This window comes from Amphibalanus amphitrite, unplaced genomic scaffold (assembly GCF_019059575.1).
Source record: "Amphibalanus amphitrite isolate SeventyFive unplaced genomic scaffold, NRLGWU_Aamphi_draft 000593F_arrow, whole genome shotgun sequence".
NCBI lineage: Eukaryota > Metazoa > Arthropoda > Thecostraca > Balanomorpha > Balanidae > Amphibalanus > Amphibalanus amphitrite.
The window spans coordinates 329,058-345,077 of record NW_024882087.1 but is presented as its reverse complement, the minus strand read 5'-3'; the positions used below and the strand labels follow the sequence as shown (position 1 = coordinate 345,077).

General features: G+C 47.7%; 1 protein-coding gene across 1 annotated transcript in view; it reads left to right on the top strand.

Annotated features, from left to right (window-relative positions):
• The first annotated feature begins 1,571 nt into the window (after window positions 1-1,571).
• Window positions 1,572-16,020, top strand: part of LOC122394460 (protein krasavietz-like) — a 127,985-nt gene continuing 113,536 nt past the window's right edge. Inside the window, exon 1 of the mRNA XM_043391349.1 lies at window positions 1,572-1,997. The gene's annotated coding sequence lies outside the window, so the exon portion shown is untranslated. The remainder of the gene's footprint in view (window positions 1,998-16,020) is intronic.

Sequence of the window (16,020 nt, the reverse complement as noted above, 5' to 3'; positions counted from 1 at the left end):
TTATGAGACCATTGTTACTAATTTTGGTATTATTAAGGCAGCTGTAGCCTGTAGCATGAGTGGGCATATGCTGTAGAGACTGGAGTGATTAAAGTCACTAGAGGCTTGAGGGTTTTTTTTTTACATTATGCAGCAGCCTGCAGGGAGATATGCAGAGGCAAGTCTAGGCACCACCAGAAGGGGGACAAGCATCTATATATGGCCTTGGTCAGCACAACACACAGCGGGCACAAGGGGAGAAGATTGTAAAAACTATTGCCTGGATCCACCTCTGTGGACATCCTCAGGCATGCCTCTGTGGACATCTCCAGGCTGCTGCATGTAAAAAAGTATCAAGCCTCTAGTGACTTTTTCCACATGCAGCAAATGCCCGCTTATTCTTGGTCTGCTCTACCTTCCTCCAATTATGAGTTTTGTGTGAAAATGACATTTTTACATTGGTGGAGCTTGTGTGCGCATGGTACACATAAGCCATGCCGGCAGCATTGCTGCAATGAATAGGAAACAGCTCCAGGGCCAAAATACATACCACCTAATACCTTGCCAAAATACATGACATACCTACCACCTACTGTGCATAATGCAATTATTTATGTACTAATAAGCCATGGATTATCATTTGCCATGTGAGCACGCACACACATGCGAACCCAATGCGGATTAAGTTTGGCCTGGGTTGTTTATCCATGGTACCAAGGAAAACTCCAGCAGAAACAATAACAAAATTGCAAAGCTACCTGTTTGATTTTGATCATGCTAATTAATGAGCAGCAATATAATATTTTGTTGCTATCAAATATTTCCTTGTGTCGCACGAATAGGTAGGCAAATAGCTGACTGATAGGTAGGCACTTTGTCCTCAAGGGCACTGATACTGAATGTAAACAATGATCTTGTGACACAACAAGCAAGTTTTCATTACCTTATGAAACTAGTGTCAATTTCAATGTCATTAAAATATTCAATTTTGATGAAAAATGCATATTTATCACAAATAAAAATCATGGGTGATCATGGGCAAGTGCGCCACAAATGACATAAACCCTCCAATATTGTCGAATCAAGCTTAAATTCAAGTCACAACAGCTTCACGACAGGCAAACTACAAGATAATAATCCCTATGCTACTGTGCAACAAATTTAAGGTAGCCACACCAACCAAAAATGCATCACAAATCACCTAAACCACTCACCAAGGACAAAACTGTCATGGCGGCGTCCGCTGCTCGAGAAGAGTCGCCGGCGACTGGCCTGTGACGCGGATCTGACGTCACCAGTTGCTGGCGATTGCCCGGCCGTGGCCCGGCGATCGCCACCGACTTGCTTACGTCATACCTACGTCACACACGATCGTTGGCTGGCGGTCGCTGGCGGTCGCCAGCGACTGCTGCTGTCGCCGGCGACTGAAAAGTTGCTACGTGTGAAAGGGCCATAAGGGAGAGCGGCACCCCACGCGACCTGCCCGGTCACTCTCTCCTGGCTCACTGCCGTCACGTGCTCTGGGGCTCTCAAACCACCAAGCTCCCGACCTTTAGTTCGCCGGGCCGCCGCAGCCCATGCTGCGGTACTTTCAAGACAGACTGTACAGACAGACACTTAAGTCAGCAAAAAGTGGGGGGGGGGCCAGTTAACATTGCTGGCCCCCCACCTCCGAAAGTGGGGGGGGGCATAGCCCCCCGGCCCCCCCTGTTCCTACGCCTATGGAGGAGGAATGTTTATAATATATTTTTCACAAATTTACCTTATACGTTTACTTTTTCACATGAAAATTTACCTGCGGCTTCTATCAGATTTACCTACTGTTACTGCGCCGCTAACGTCACCACGTTTTAGCTCGTTTGTGGCGCATACTAGCTGCTTACTAGTGCGTTTTTGTCATCAACGGCCATTGCTCTCTCACTTCTCAGAGCTTGAGGTCTCTGTCTGCCGGTGGAGGAAGGAGGAGCAGCGGTTGAAGTCCGGGGCCGGTGATTTGTGAATTTTAAGCATCTTTTACTGTAAGTATGTTACTATATTGCACTCTACCTTGTGAATCAGCGTTCCTAGCTTAGCCAATTTTATTGCGTGACTACCAGTCGTCGGCAAATAGTTCAGCCCATTGAGCCGGTGACTTATCAGGGATATAAGCTAAAATTAGAGCACTATTTTGTGATCCTGCTACATCAGTCTGGGGAGGTTTGGTCAATCGCTGTCATTTTTAGGCTTTAGCACATGCCATTTTTGGCAACTATGTGCCAAAAATGACAATGCTATCAGCTATTTTTGGCAACGATGAAGCTGATTTCACTCCTCAGCGAGGAAATCACAATTTTGGGAGTGCAAGCACTATACTTTTACCGCACTGATTTTGGAAAAGAAGTGTTGCCACCTGGTGCAAGAAGAATAAATCAGCTTTAATATGGCCGTTGTTTGTATGGTAGACCAATGTTGACGTATCAGTATACCTACCCTTTTTGTGGCCTGAAGTTGAAACTTCAATTTGCAGCATCCGAAATGATCAATATTGATTGAAAACAAAATTTTGATGAAAAAAGAATATGTTGAGTTGAAAGATGAGGCGATTTCATCCAGATGCGGTGGTTTACTTCTTGAAATTATTTTTGTTTATGACGACCGCCATGTAATGACGGATGATGCACGGTCGTCAATTAGCAAAAATAATTTCAAGAGGTAAACCACTGCATCTGGATAAAATGACCTCTCCCAACTCAACATATTATTTGTTTTCATCAACATTGTGTTTTCGATCAATATCAATCATTTTCGGATGCTTCAATTTTAAGTTCCAACTTCAGGCCACAAAACAAACTACCATACAAACAACGGGCATAAAATTGGCTTCTTCTTTTTGCGCCAGGTGGCAGCACTTTTCGAAAATCAGTGCTTATCTTTCCAAAATTGTTATTTCCTCGCTGAGGAGTGAAATCAGCTTCATCATTGTCACAAATAGCAGAATTGTTGCCATTTTTGGCACATGTGACAAAAATAGAATAGCACATGCTAAAAATGACAACAATTGACCAAACCTGCCCCTACTGACATGTTGAAGAGACCCCTAAAAGATTAATCTTTAATCAGCCCTTAAGCAGCAAAACAATGCTTCTCACAAGGCCATCTATAGAAGGTACAGTCTCTCTCCCGCCGACCAATCAGAGACAGATCCTGAGGGACGTCACCCCTGATGCTCGATAGGGGTACTCCATTCCTTTACAAAGTAAAAATGACTTACTTCATTTGAAGATTGTTGGTGACACTTTACACATATCGCTCAATTATTGATGTCATTGGAAAGTCCAACTAATTTTCTAGCGATAAAAAAGAGCAGCAATATGCTAAGAAATGGCCGGTTTTGAAGATATAGACGATTTAAAAACCCTCTGCAGTTGAAGAAAAGCAACGTAAAAACGCATCGAGCTTATATATTTACTATGAATAAATCATTTTTCAGTAAGTTTTTAGATATGGTATCGATTTATTCAACAACTTTATTACAATATTTTTATTACTTGGAACTTTATTTAAAAATAATATTTTCAAAAAATGGCAACTGTTGGCAAGTAGCTTTGAAGCGATTGTGGCGCGCCGCGCCATTATTGTCCTGAGGCCCCCATATGATGTCATCAAAAGTGGAGTGACATGGGCCTGGCTTCTCAGACCAGTGGATGGTAGGACAACAGTCAGGGGAGGTTTGGTAAATTGCTGTCATTTTTACACATGCCATTTTTGGCAACCATGTGCCAATAATGACAACGCTATCAGCTATTTTTGTCCACGATGAAGCCGATTTCACTCCTCAGCGAGGAAATCACGATTTTGGAAATACAAGCACTGATTTTGGAAAAGAAGTGCTGCCACCTGGTGCAAGAAGAAGAAACCAGCTTCAATATGACTGTTGTTTGTATGGTAGTCCATCGTTGAAGTATAAAAATGACAATGATTGACCAAACCTCCCCCGACTGGTAAGGAGAGGTAATTTCGTGGAAAAATATCTTAGGGGCCGGAGAAAAATATCAATTGCGCCCGGCGAGGGCCTTTTCCATAACACGGACGGCGAGGGGAGAGGGGTTGGTACGACCCCCTGGCGATTGGCTCCTATGGCACTTAGAAATGCCAAATTTTCAGGGTAGGTGGGTCCATGAAGATCTCGCCCCCGTGAAAATTTGGTGACCCTAAGTCAATATTTAGGGTTTTTTTTGGGGAGTATTTGGAAATTCCGACCTCGACGAGCATCTGTGGTAGAAAACCACCACTTAGGTAGGGGAAACTACTGCTGTCTGCTACCATTTGCACTGCATGTGTCGCTATAGCTGCGACATCTACGCATAATCATATACATATAAGCCGCGACGCGTGTGTGCTGATTCTAGTTAGCAATTAGTTAGGGCACCAGGGTGGATCCAGACTTTCAGTTTGAGGGTGGGGGGACTCATGGTCGGCCCGATCCCCGACAGTCAAAGTTACTGAGCAGGGGGGGGGGGGGAGGAAGGTCCAATTGTAATGTCAGCGACGCCTGGGTAGGACTCAGGTGCAGCCGCCGTCATGGGACGGGGCCGGCCGCTACCCCGGGCCGGCCACGTCACATGCTTTCGCTTCGGACCGCTTAACCTTCGCCCCATTGGGGGTGGGGGGGTGGGTGGGGGGGGGGCATATGTTATCACCCTGTCGCGTTATTTGCGTGTGAATAAAGCGCCGCTTGGGGTAGCTTTTTGTACATCAATTTTGGACAATGTGTGAAATTTTTGACCTCAGGTCATGTCAGGTCAGGTCACCGGGTCAAGTTAACTGACCATGCCTAAAAATGTTTGCAATCATGTCCAGCCTGGTGTTTGTCAGAAAGATTTTAAACTTGGTGGATTGCATGATGATATGGGCGCCTATAATTTGTATATCTTTGATTTTTTTATATCCGTGACCTAAGGTCAGGCCAGTGGCGTGACCTTACCATTATAAGTCAATGGAGTCAAATTAAAATGCCTGTAGATCCATGTGTACGCATAGGAACAGTCCAAATATCTCAGAATCACAATGATTTAGACCACCCGTGACGACCAAGGTGTCCTTTTTGCTGATAGCCTCTAGAAAGGTCATCGGAGGTCATTTGAGGCTACAAACAGCTTTTTGCCAATAACTCTCGATTGGAAAGAGATAGGACGCTGGGGATGGCTTCATTGTGTTTTATTGTCGAGACGCATCGACTGATATGCGACATGACCTTTTCCCCGGTCAGGTCATGACCTTGACCTGAGGTCAAATTTTCAAGTTGACCTTTCAAGGTCAAATTATAGTTCATTCGACGCGTCTCGGCGAGAGGAACACGATTCTGGCAATAGAAATGTATTAGCTTTTTTTTTTAGTCAAAAGTTATTGTCGAAAACACTTTTCATAAAAACAGCTATTTTTGGAGTTTTTGCCCTCTGGAGGCTAAACCGTTGACCTGAGGTCATTTTCGATGATAACCTTATCAAAAGAAGAGTTCAAAAGCTATCGATTGCTTTTCCGTGCGTTTTTCTATCTGTCATAGTTCCTGAGATAAATGCATGTTTTCTGAAAAATATAATGACATTTGGCAAATTTTGACCTTTGATGACCTCTGGTGACCCGAATATTGCTCTAAGATGAAAAATTACCGAAATAATTTCAAACGCACGCATTGAGAGCTATCGACTGCTTCTCTTAGTTTTTGAGTTAGAGGTGGGTGGTAACATATGCCCCCCCCCCCACCACTAGGGCGAAGTTGGCCGAGACCGCCACTGGGGCGTGGTTAAAAATAATATTTTCAAAAATGGCAGCTGTTGGCAAGTAGCTTGGGAGCGATTGTGGCGCATCGCGCCTTTAATTGTCCTGAGACCCCCTTATGATGTCATCAAAAGTAGAGTGACATGGGCCTGAAAGCACCAGTGAACTCAGGACGTCCTTACGCATCGAATGATGTAGGTACTTTGTTACCAATTTAAGTGAACTTCACAGTTTCTTAAAAATTAATCGTCCAGGCGGTGGGGGGATATTTTTTGCCCCCCCCCCCCTTTTGTTTTTTCGATAGGGGAAGCTGGGGTAATGCCGGAGTTGGGGCAAAGCCGAAATTCAAGATATTTCGAAAACCGTACGACATGAATGCTACCTGTCTGTGATGCTCTGAAGCTTAACCCGCGCCCCGCTGGGGGGGGGGGGGGCAGAATCTGCCCCTCCCGTTTTTCACCAATAACTTCAAAACGCGTTACGCCAACGACGTCTAGCTTTCAGTACCTTGATATTATAAATTAAATTGATATTATACATCAATTTGACACGTTCCCTGAAAATTTGAGCGAAATCCGTCCGATTTTTCTTTAGAAAATGACGTTTTAGTGACGTCATGTTCGCCATTTTCGCCTCAAAACCGGCGAAATCTCAAACGCCGCTAACATCTTCATTTTTTAAGGAATTAAGACATAACAAAAAGGTTACCGTAAAGTGGGGCTATTTGAGACAGTGGGGCTATTTGAGACAGTATTTTAAATCGCTATAAAATGAAGAGCGTTTGATTTTTAAGTAATACTAGAGGTACAGGTTTACGCGATAACTGTATGTTTTGATTTATGTTATGTTACGGGTGCATTAGTTGGGGTGATTGACTTGTATTTTTATCTGTATTATTTGGGTAGATTTGGGTAGCTGTTTTTAATTAAACTGTAAGGCGGGCCCGGGCAGCACTTGTCGAACAGCACTGCGGATCCGAAGGTTGGGACTTGAATTGTGAAAAACCGCCCGCCCGCCGCAAAACGCAAACACCGCAAAAAACGCAAACACCGCCGCCGCAAAAAAGCCCGCATCGCCCGCCGCCAACCGCGAAACGCCGCAAAAAACGGCCGCCCGCCGCAAACCGCAACACCGCAAATAACGGCCGGCCGCCGGCAACCGCAAAACGCCGCAAAAAAAACGGCCGCCCGCCGCAAACCGCAAAAAACGGCTGCCCGCCGCAAACCGCCGCAAAAAACGGCCGTCCGCCGCCAAACGCAGACACCGCAAAAACACCCGCAACGCCCGCCCGCCCGCCGCCAAACACAAACACCGCAAAAAAAACGCAAATACCGCCGCAAAAAACGCCCGCAACGCACGCCCGCCCGCCTACCCTACTCTACCCTACTCCTACTCTACCCTACTCCTACTCTACCCTACCCCTATTCTACCCTACTCCTACTCTACCCTACTCCTACACTACCCCTACTCCTACACTACCCCTACTCCTACACTACCCCTACTCCTACACTACCCCTACTCCTACACTACTCCTACTCCTACACTACCCCTTCTCCTACACTACCCTACTCCTACACTACACTACACTACACTACACTACACTACACTACACTACACTACACTACACTACACTACCCTACCCTACCCTACCCTACCCTACACTACACTACCACCGACAGTCCAAGTTTCAGCTAAATCGGCCCAGAAACGGCTGAGATATTGCAAAAACAAATTAATAGTACCTATTTACTGGCGAATCCCCTTGGTGAGCGGTGCCTTGTGTCGGCCTTCGTTGTCAAAGGTCAATGACCTGCCGGTTCTAATGCTTTTCACTCAGTTTTTTAAGCGAACAACTGAGCCTAAAGCACGTGCCCTCTGCTCGGCGCCGGTCGCGGCCCCACCACGTGCACACCGCTGAACCCGCACCCTCGAAAAGTTGATACGACAAATGGGTGCACGCATCCGACTTTCCGTGAAAATTTCACCCCCGTAGCCCTTACCGTTCCCGAGCAATAGCGTGTTTTTGCCCATTCTAATGTTAACCCTATGGGCGCGCGAGCACGCGCCGCAGGCGCACCCCCGGCCGCATCATGCCCAAAATTTAATACGACCTACGTGTAAAGGTGGCCCACATCGCTGTAAAATTTCACGGCCGTAGGTCAACGGACGCCGCCGCAATAAGCGCTACAAAGTTACTACGTCGCACACGGCGGCGGGGTACTTTTTAGGATTTATAATATAGACTAGAGGTACAGGTTTAACCGCAGGTTGTTTGAAAAGACAAACACTATTCGTTAGAATTGTGTTTTTCTATTGAAAAACAACCGGAGCGGTCCGTCTCCGGGCTATGTTTTGCAAGTCTGGCCGCGAATCGAGACATCTTGATTGGGGCCTAGAGTTTTGCGTTTAGGATCGTAAAAATTTCAGGCTATAGACTTTTGCAGGTGATCTACCTGATGGTACCGGTCGCTACTCGCAACAAAAATCATTGCGCGTGCCACGTGCAATTGCATGTTCCCCATGTTAAGTCAACGGGGTTTTGGACACTTTTTGCGCGATCGCCAATGGCGGGAAAACGAGCCAAGAAGGAGGTGGTTTTCTTCCCAGCATTTTATGGCAAACACGTTCTGGTACACGCCAGTGTGCGCCGTATACCCGTCAGAATTCGTTAACTTGAGTTGCACGAGTTTGAAGTTGAACTTTTTTCGCTCCCCATGTTAAGTCAATGGGCGTTTTTGCAGAGGCATTTTCATTCGCACATTGTACAAAATTATATGATACGATTTTGTTTAAACTTTCAGGACTTGTTGAGAAAAGACCATAGAACATGTTGTTATGCTTCTTTAAGCTGTGCAAATTCGTTTGTTGTCTTTAGGCTTCTTTAAAAATGAAAAATTTTAACATGGAAAGTCAATGGGAGCGTCTTTGGTGCTCAATAACTTTGTACCTTGAAGACATATTCAAGTGAAAAGTTTATAGGTTATACAACTTTTGATGCTCTTTCCAATGATATACAGAGCGTTATTGCACGTTGTGCCGTTTTTGAGAAATTTAGTAAAAAAGCACGACATTACCGAGATTTGAGCTCAGACCTATATCGTTACGGTGTCAGGCGGACACGAGGACAGGTGGCGCCGCCGCCGCCCGCATAGCGGCGGGAATGTGAACTAACCTGTTTACCGTCTATGATATGGTACCATCGGGGGACCGGCCGCCGTCGGCACGATTTCGGGACTTTGCATCGCAATAAAAGGCTTATTTACAATTGAAAATGGACTAGCGAGAGTCGTTATGGAAGCAGAATTTGATGCTCTACAAAACTAGGCTATTTTCATTGTGATGGCATCACAGACTACACCGCTAACCCCAATAAAGCAGATTTATGTCGCGTCATCGATGATTACATATAATGTTTCTTTGATATATACGTAGTCGGGTCTTTCAGCTGCGTCCCTCCCCTCCCTCGCCGCGCCGGCGGGTCGGCCATCCGCGGCTTGCCGCCCGCCGGCTGCTGGCCGGTCAGCTGGCCGGTCAGCTGGTCGCCCGCGGCTGTCGGTGCAGTGCGGGATGCCTACTTGCGGGGGGCCGTCGTGGCGGCGGCCCGGGTGGACTGGGCGAGCAGTGAGTTGGGGAGCGCTGCGCTGTCGGGTCGGTGCTCTAGTTTGTATTGCGTTCGCATGATACGGCTTGAGCCAATACAGAGTGAACTGATTGAGCTGAGCAAGTCTTTATATGCATTGAAAAGTAAAGCACTTTTTACTGCATCTACGGTGAGATGCTAGATAAAATTTATGGTCGGTCTACCTAATGGTACCCATTACTTAACAATTAAGTGAATCTATTTGCGTTTTTTTGCGGTGTTTGCGTTTTGCGGCGGACGGGCGTTTTTGCGGCTTTTTTGCGTTTTTTCTGCGGTTTTGAGCCTGCGGGCGATTGTTTTTTTTTTGCGGCTTTTGCGTTGCGTTTTGAGCGTGCGTTTTGCGAGTTTTGCGGTTTTGCGTTTTGCGGCGGGCGGTACAGAGGTGCTTGCTCAAACAACCTGCGGTCCCGCGATGCGGAGCCCGGCATCGCAGATGTAACCGCAGGTTGTTTGAAAAGACAAACACTATTCGTTAGAATTGTGTTTTTCTATTGAAAAACAACCGGAGCGGTCCTTCTCCGGGCTATGTTTTGCATGTCTGGCCGCGAATTGGGGCAACTTGGTTGGGGCCTAAACTTGTGGCTCGATTTTCGTAAAAATTTCAGTGTATGGGCTCCCGGAGGCGATCTACCTGATGACACCGGTCGCTACTCGCTCAGAATTCTTATGCGCGTGGCACGTGCGATTCCATTTCCCCCATGTTAAGTCAACGGGGTTTTGGACACTTTTTGCGCGATCGCGAATGGCGGGAAAACGAGCCAAGGAAGAGGTGGTTTTCTTCCCAGCATTTCATGGCGAACACGTTTGGGTACACGCTAGTGTGCGCCGTATACCCCTCAGAACTTCGTAACGTGTCTTTGCACGAGGTCAAAGTTGAACTTTTTTCGCTCCCCATGTTAAGTCAATGGGCGTTTGTGCAGAGACATTTTCATTCGCTCATTGTACAAAATTATATGATACGATTTTGTTTAAACTTTCAGGACTTGTTGAGAAAAGACCATAGAACATGTTGTTATGCTTCTTTAAGCTGTGTAAATTCGTTCTTTCTTTTTAAGCTCGTTTAAAAATGAAAAATTTTAACATGGAAAGTCAATGGGAGCGTCTTTGCTGCTTAATAACTTTGTACGTTGAAGATATATTTAAGTGAAAAGTTGATAGGTTATACAACTTTTGATGCTCTTTCCAATGATATATAGAACGTTATTGCACGTTGTGCCGTTTTTGAGAAATTTGGTAAAAAAGCACGACATTACCGAGATTTGAGCTCAGACCTATATATGGTCTTGACTCAGACAGTATACGAACAAGTGACGGGGATACCTCCCATAGAAGGATGCGACACGAATTTAATGCTAAATATTAGCGGCCGGCCTCCGTGGGGACGTTTTTGTACGACTTATATCTCCGCAACCAGGGAACCGATACACTTGCGGTTTTTTATGTGGGGTAGCGTATACCCTTCTTACAAGTATTTTACCATGCACGATGCTTGCGGGTGACCCCTACTGCACGTGACACGTGTAAAACAGAGAGGTGTCACTTTTGTTGTAATGACAGTAACACGGCAATGGCAGGGCTCATTGCGCTGAAACTTAACAAGGATGTAGGCACACACCGAACCATGCGTTTCCATGTGCTACGGTTGGGGTGCAACTGCACGTGCGCACGTGCAGGGTGACGCTTCCAGATCTCGAGAACGGCCGGGCCTATTGTGCTCAGAGTTGGCACACCACTAGAGACCGGTTAGTAGGGTGCCGTGCGCAAGTCAGCTAGGACCCATTTGGCACGTGCGCACGTGCAGGCTAACGCATCCAGATCTCAAGAACGGCTGGACCGATTGCACTCAAATTTGGCATACCGCTAGAGACTGGTTAGTAGGGTGCCGTGCACAAGTCAGTTAGTATGTATTTTCATGTGCCACGGTTGGGGTGCAGCTGCACGTGCGCACGTGTAGGGATCGCTTCAAGATCTTGGAAACGGCCGGGCCGATTGCACTCAAATTTGGCACACCACTAGAGACCAGTTAGTAGAGTGCCGTGCACGTCAGTTCGTAGCACACCCACTCCGGTCTGCACGTGCAAGGCTCATCCTCTCGTTTGGCGGCGGGCGTTTTTGCGTTCCATTTTATGTTCGTTTTTGCGTTCCATGTTCCATTTTACAAAGGTGCTTGCTCAAACAACCTGCGGTCCCGCGATGCGGAGCCCGGCATCGCAGATGTACGCGATAACTGTATGTTTTGATATGTATGATTAACGGATGCATTAGTTTGGGTGTAGAAACTTGCATTTTTATTGGCATTATTTGTATAGAAGTGGGTAATTGCTTTTAATTGAACTGTAAAGTATGATGGTGATGCATGCGAGTTCTTCGAGCCCTTTGTAAGTTAGGTTTTTACTCAATTCAACCCTACCCTACCCTACCCTACCCTACCCTACCCTACCCTATCCTACCCTACCCTTACACTACCCTACCCTACCCTACCCTACCCCTACACTACCCTACCCTACCCTACCCTACCCTTACACTACCCTACCCTGCCCTACCCTACCCTACCCTACCCCTACACTACCCTACCCTACCCCTACACTACCCTACCCTACCCTACCCTACCCTACTCCTACACTACCCTACCCTACCCTACCCTACCCCTTCCCCTACCCCTACCATACCCTACCCTACCCTACCCTACCTACCCTACCTAACTCTACCCTACCCTACCCTACCCTACCCTACCCTACCATACCCTACCCTAGTCCCTACCCTACCCTACCCTACCCTACACTACCCTACCCTACCCTACCCTACCCTACCCTACCCTACCCTACCCTACCCTACCCTACCCTACCCTACCCTACCCTACCCTACCCTACCCTACCCTACCCTACCCTACCCTACCCTACCCTACCCTACCCTACCCTACCCTACCCTACCCTACCCTACCCTACCCTACCCTACCCTACCCTACCCTACCCTACCCTACCCTACCCTACCCTACCCTACCCTATACCCTACCCTACCCTATACCCTACCCTACCCTACCCTACCCTACCCTACCCTACCCTACCCTACCCTACCCTACCCTACCCTATACCCTACCCTACCCTACCCTACCCTACCCTACCCTACCCTACCCTACCCTACCCTACCCTACCCTACCCTACCCTACCCTACCCTACCCTACCCTACCCTACCCTACCCTACCCTACCCTACCCTACCCTACCCTACCCTACCCTACCCTACCCTACCCTACCTTACCCTACCCTACCCTACCCTACCCTACCCTACCCTACCCTACCCTACCCTACCCTACCCTACCCTACCCTACCCTACCCTACCCTACCCTACCCTACCCTACCCTACCCTACCCTACCCTACCCTACCCTACCCTACCCTACACTACCACCGACAATCCAAGTTTCAGCTAAATCGGCCCAGAAACGACTGAGATATTGCAAGAACAAATTTATTGTATTTACTGGCAAATCCCCTTGGCGAGCGGTGCCTTGTGTCGGCCTTCGTTGTCAAAGGTCAATGACCTGCCGGCTCTGATGCTTTTCACTCAGTTTTGCAAGCGAACAACTGAGCCTAAAGCACGTGCGTTCTGCTCGGCGCCGGTCGCGGCCGCACCACGTGCACACCGCTGAACCCACACCCTCGAAAATTTAATACGACAATTGAGTGCACGCGTCCGACTTACAGCGAAAATTTCACCCCCGTAGCCCTTACCGTTCCCGAGCAATAGCCTGTTGCCGATTCTAGTGTTAACCCTATGGCACACCACGTGAGCGCGCGCCACGGGCGCACCCCCGGCCGCATCGTGCCCAAAATTTAGTACGACCTGTTGAATCACGTGACCCACGAGCCGTGAAAATTTCACACTCCTGCGTCAATCGACGGCGCCGCAATAAGCATTTTTGGGCGTAACCCCGACGGCGGACTTTTTAGGATTTATAATATAGATAGACTAGAGGTACAGGTTTACGCGATAACTGTATGTTTTGATTTATGTTATGTTACGGGTGCATTAGTTTTGGGTGATTGACTTGTATTTTTAGCTATATTATTTGGGTAGATTTGGGTAGCTGTTTTTAAAACTGTAAGGGATGGTGATAGTTGCGGGGTATTCAAGTGTTTTGTATGTTGGGCCCTTTTTGAACTCAACCCTACCCCTACCCTACCCCTACCCTATCCTACCCTATCCTACCCTACCCTACCCTACCCTACTACCCTACCCTACCCTACCCTACCCTACCCTACTACCCTACCCTACCCTACCCTACCCTACTACCCTACCCTACCCTAGGCCCGGGCAGCGCTTGTCGAACAGCACTGCGGATCCGAAGGTTGGGACTTTAATTGTGAAAAACCGCCCGCCCGCCGCAAAACGCAAAACCGCAAAACTCGCAAAACGCACGCTCAAAACGCCAACGCAAATGCCGCAAAAAACAAAAACAAAAAAAAACAATCGCCCGCCCGCACAAAACCGCAGAAAAAACGCAAAAAAACGCCGCAAAACGCCCGTCCGCCGCAAAACGCAAACACCACAAAAAACGCAAACACCGCCGCCACAATAAAACGCCCGCATCGCCCGCCGCCAACGGCGAAACGCCGCAAAAAAACGGCCGCCCGCCGCAAACCGCAACACCGCAAATAACGCCCGGCCGCCGGCAACCGCAAAACGCCGCAAAAAACGGCCGCCCGCCGCAAACCACAAAAAACGCCTCACAAAACGGCCGCCCGCCGCAAACCGCAAAACGCCGCAAAAAAACGGCCGCCCGCCGCCAAACGCAAACACCGCAAAACACCCGCATCGCCCGCCCGCCCGCCGCCAAACACAAAAACCGCAAAAACGCAAAAACACCGCCGCAAAAAAAAACGCCCGCAACGCACGCACGCCCGCCGCCAACCGCAAAACGCCGCAAAAACGGCCGCCTGCCGCCAAACGCAAACACCGCAAAAAAAACGCAAAAATAGCCGCCCGCCGCCAAACGCAAACACCGAAAAAACGCAAACACCGCCACAAAAACGCCCGCCGTAGGCAAAACGCAAACACTGACGCATTAAGACAAATATGGCGCACTGCGGCAAATGTGGTGCATTCATATCTGCCGTTTAAGCAGCCATCCCTTAATTACAGCGCACACTAATCGTCCAATGTTCGACAAAGTTAGGCATATTCTGCGATTTGCGGCAAAAATGGCGCTTTGAGACAAACGTGGCGCACTGCAACAAACGTGGCGCACTCGTTCCTGTCGCTTAACAATTCATCCACCCACCAAATTCTAGCCCAATCGGACTTAAACTGAAAAAGTTATGTACATTTGAATATTTCACTATAAAATATCTCCGCAACGGAGGTGCCCAGATTTGCACGTGTGCCACGTGACCACCGGTGGTGCAAGCAGGACTTGTCCCCTCACTGATTGCACCATTTCAGTGTTCCTGGCTTGTGCTGTTTTCGTGCTATAAGGCCACAAGTCGGCAAACACACGATAATCTGGGAGGTACGCGACTCAAACACGTGGCCACGTGGCACGTGCCGGACCTTTGATAGCTTCACCGTTCACGCCACGTGATGACCCATCGACGTGGCCATCAGCATGTAAAAGATGACCCCGGCCGGTGTCAACCTCCCTGAACAGTGGACGGCTAAAGTCGAAAAACGGGAAAATTTAGGGAAATTTCACCTTTCGAATATATAATTTCCCCAGAATTTTGAATTTTTCATTTTACAAAAAAATCCGAGATAGCAGTTTTTTAGCCCCCTTCATTTTGTGCCTATACCCGTTTTCAGATCGACCCTATCATAAAATCTGACGGCCTGACGGCTATTTCCCCCATTCCTTGCATTTCACAATGCTAGTATATTTAAGCACCAAAATTGACCCCGTGCCACGGCACGTGCAATAGCACGTGCGCCACGTGACCACTAGTGCGACAAGCTGGACTCATCTGCTCACCGGCTGCGTTGATTTGGTGTCGCTAGGTGGATTGGTTTCCACGCCATAGGACCCCCAGTTGGCCAATGTCGGATTTTCCCGGAGGTTACCCCATCAAACACGTTTGCACGTGGCACGTGCTTTTCAATCGCCCCATATCTGACCCATACCACGTGGTAGCCGACACCCCGGTGCACAACATATTGGAACTTTTTCAAAATCTAACGTGGAAATTTTTGGCAAAATTGATTTGAAAATAATTTTTCGAAATCGCCATAGGCTCAGCATGGGGTAACTGTTTGTGACGATTACCCGAAATTTTGTCATTTATATTTTAAATAATTACCACCATGAAGTGGGGTCCCGGCCCGAGATTCGACCCTAAAAATATAATTCATTTCTAACGTGGAGTTTTTCCGCAAATCCCATTTTAAATTTTCCCCCATGTTAACCCTATGGGAAAATGCACGTGCCGATTACCCCAAAACGTGTCAATTATATTTTTTGTAACTTTGCCAGCCGGTAGCTCCCCGATACGGGACCAAACGCTGAAAATGGCAAGAAAATCTAACGAGCCGTTTTCGAGGGTATCAAGATGACCCAAATCGCGGCAGAAACGCTAAACACCCCCCTAGAGAGGTAGCTCAGGTTGGGATTTTCAATAGAAAATCACAATTCTAAAGAATAGTGATTGTCTAATTGAA